The sequence below is a fragment of the Nerophis lumbriciformis genome, linkage group LG20 (genome assembly GCF_033978685.3).
Source record: "Nerophis lumbriciformis linkage group LG20, RoL_Nlum_v2.1, whole genome shotgun sequence".
NCBI lineage: Eukaryota > Metazoa > Chordata > Actinopteri > Syngnathiformes > Syngnathidae > Nerophis > Nerophis lumbriciformis.
Genome location: NC_084567.2, coordinates 26,636,468 through 26,640,246, shown reverse-complemented (window position 1 = coordinate 26,640,246; position 3,779 = coordinate 26,636,468).

The following is a 3,779-nucleotide window of genomic DNA, read 5'->3' as shown; positions in this document are numbered from 1 at the left end:
CTTACCTTTTTTCCACTCGTTACTGCCTCCTCTATTTCACATGTATCCTTAATATAAGGGATTGCGGTCCTTTTTTGCTGTAGTAATAGCTGTTGGTACGCTCAACATCTTCTAACCTTATTAAGTTACTTTAGCTAATGTGTTTGGGCGTGTACCCGACATTTAAATCTACCAGACGTTTGTTTCTTCATCTTCTTTGACTCGCAGGAGGACCAAAACAATTTGCCTTACTGCAGGGGTGTCAAAGTCAAGGCCCGTGGGCCAAAGTCGGCCCGCGAATGAATTACCTATGGCCCCCGGGATGATATTTGATTAGTATTAGAACCGGCCCCGCGGCCACAGCCACCTGCAGCTGTTTTGCACGCACCAATGCTCCATCAGTGTTGGCGCTAGGAATTTTCGAAATGGGGTCCCAGGGATCCCATCAAGTCATAAAAATGGTGTCCCACTTTTTTGTAACCGTTTTGAAAACAAATGAGAAATGTATGCATTATCCTGTTATATCTCACATTCTATAGTGTGTTTTGGAAAAAAGGTTGTCATAAACGTTACTTAATTCATTAAAAAATATACAAAAGAAAACACATTTTTATGCATATGTAAATGTATTCAGTTATAAACATTTAACTGCTGCCGGTATTTTTTTCTATATTTTTACTGTAATATTTTCAGAATGTGTTTGTTATATTTTTGGCCAAAGTAAAACAAAGAATACAATCTGAAGTTGTTTTTAGTTTTTAATGCCATGATTTTAATAGTCCGGCCCGCGTATGCACAGATTTTCCTCCATGCGGCCCCTGAGCTAAATTGAGTTTGACACCCCTGTTTTAGCATCATGTTAAAAATGATGAGTGAAACTGGCTTTTGTCATCAAGTCTTTTTAATCCGCATATCGATATTGCCCGTATTAAACGTAAAATAAAATGCATCCGCTAGAGAGCATTGTTCTTATTAATTAAATGGAACTCGGGCTCAAACATCTGCTTGTTGTCAATATTGGTACCTACTGTGTTTGTACTTGTGTGCACTGTCAGCAGACTTGTGGGGAAAAAAACATAACAATCATTACTATCGTTATCTCGCACACATTCGGAGATATGCTCATTAACGGTTTTCCCTTTGCCAGTTGACTTGGGTTTCAAGGAAGGAATCGAGGCATATTTATTAGAGAGTTAGAGTTTCTTTATATATGTAGTCACCATAGACCACAGGTCTTCAACAGAGGAGATTAGACTTTTCGAAAAATATACCATACCAGTTCTATATATTTTGTATATTCCCTGCACAGTTTTTCCGCAAATGACTTTAAATACACACTATCATTAATCCAACACACTGAAGTTTAGTACTGGCAGTGGCATGGTCACCCTACTCACAGTACCTTGCAGGTTTAAAATAAAAACATAAATAGATAATTATACGTTAGGTCAGGAAAGAAATACAGAGGCTATTTCATCCCTACGAGCCTGCTTCGCAGGTTTCCCTGCTCTTCAGGGGATTTAATCCTCCTGAAAGAGCAGGGAAACCTGCAAAATAAGCTTGTAGGGATGAAAACAAGCCTGTTTCGCTGGTTTCCCTGCCCTTCAGGGGGATTAAATCCCCTGAAGAGCAGGGAAACCGGCGAAACAGGTTTGTATGGATGAAATAGGTCAGGAAAAAACACAGAGGCTAAAGTATATTCCGCTTTTGAGCACTGTATAAAGGATAAACCACAGAAACCTCAACTATAAATAGCTAATTATATTATTATATTCATCTTAGCGTTTATCCAGCAATTAAAACGCTAATTGCCAGCTAGCTATTAGCGGCTATATACTCTACTGTTTGAATTCGGGATGTGAGTCTTACAAAAAGCCACAATTTAATTTGATTATGATTCTTGGGGTGACTCGGTTTATTCTTGAATTAAACCAATTTTGGCCATATATTATTTGGTATATAAATTGTAATAAAAACCTTTCAAAACAGGTTACAAAAAGAGAGTAAGCACAGAGATTGTGTAACTAGAAAATGTGAATCAATGTTTTCCGGCACCCCTAATTTGAATGCAAAGACCCAAAGAACTTTGTAATATCAGCACACATGAGATGGCAACAAATTTAGTGCCCCGGGTACCAAATATAGCCCAATAAGTACTGCATGAATAATGTTATGTACATAATTTAAATAGAAAAGGCTATAGAGTAAGTTATTAATAAAAACCTTAGTAGTGGACAATAACAAAAAACATTTAGGACTAGTTATACAAGATATATAAATAGGGGATCACCGCTCCATCAGCTTTGGGGGTCCTTGGCCGAGAAAGACCCCTGATTTAGGATGTACTCACAACAGTAACTTACTTTACTTGAGTATTTTCGTGAAGAAGAAACTCTACTTTTACTCAGTTAAATTGAGTTTCATTCTGATCGCTACATTTATATATATCATCATCATTACATTTAGTTTAAGGCTTTCAAAATTAACGAGTTTGGTCATGTGATTAATCACCAAAAAATTATCACATCAATCATGTACCCACTTGGATTAATTCATGCAATTTATTTTTCCCGTACAACCTCTTTTATCTTAACCACGATTCGGTCAGTGACCAGACCTGTGCATACATCAGTACAAAAATGAGTAAAGAGACCCTGACTGGTGTGCTCACTGGCACATTTTACTCCAAAATACAACCGGAAAGATCTTTAGATTAAACTGTTACAAAGTTTTGTGCAAATACATGACATGCATTTCTGAAAAACTGAATGACATTCTGACAATAAAATTCCGTCTGTGAACAAATGAGGTCTTCTCTTAAGCAAATTGTAATTATGCATTTGAGTTATTTATCATGATTACCGTATTTTTCGGAGTATAAGTCGCACCGGCCAAAAATGCATAATAAAGAAGGAAAAAAAAAAACATATATAAGTCGCACTGGAGTATAAGTCGCATTTTTGGGGGAAATTTATTTGATAAAACCCAACACCAAGAATAGACATTTGAAAGGCAATTTAAAATAAATAAAGAATAGTGAACAACAGGCTGAATAAGTGTACGTTATATGACGCGTAAATAACCAACTGAGAACGTGCCTGGTATGTTAACGTAACATATTATGGTAAGAATCATTCAAATAACTATAGAACATGCTATACGTTTACCAAACAATCTGTCACTCCTAATCGCTAAATCCCATGAAATCTTATACGTCTAGTCTCTTACATAAATGAGCTAAATAATATTATTTGATATTTTACGGTAATGTGTTAATAATTTCACACATAAGTCGCCCCTGAGTATAAATCGCACCCCCGGCTAAACTATGAAAAAAACTGCGACTTATAGTCCGAAAAATACGGTAATCCAAATTCTAAAATGTAATTAACTTGAATAAAAAATATAATTTGACAGCCTTAAATTATTTATAATTTATTTATTACTGCTTGCAAAGACAAATATTTGCTAGAAAACATTAATATCATGCACTGTCATATCAATCAATCAATCAAAGTTTACTTATATAGCCTTTAATCACAAATGTCTCAAAGGGCTGCACAAGCCACGACATCCTTGGCTCAGATCCCATATCAGGGAAAGAAAAAACTCAATCCACTGGGAACAACGTGAAACTCTGGAAGGGAATGCCGAGTGAATATGGTTAATAATGTGAGAGTCCAGTCCACAGTAGGGCCAGCAAGGGATCCTCTTTCATGTAGACACGTCGGGGCGCTGAGATGTCACCGACTGATGCATAAGGAGTGATCCACCTCGGGTCCCGACGTCATGTGAAAGTC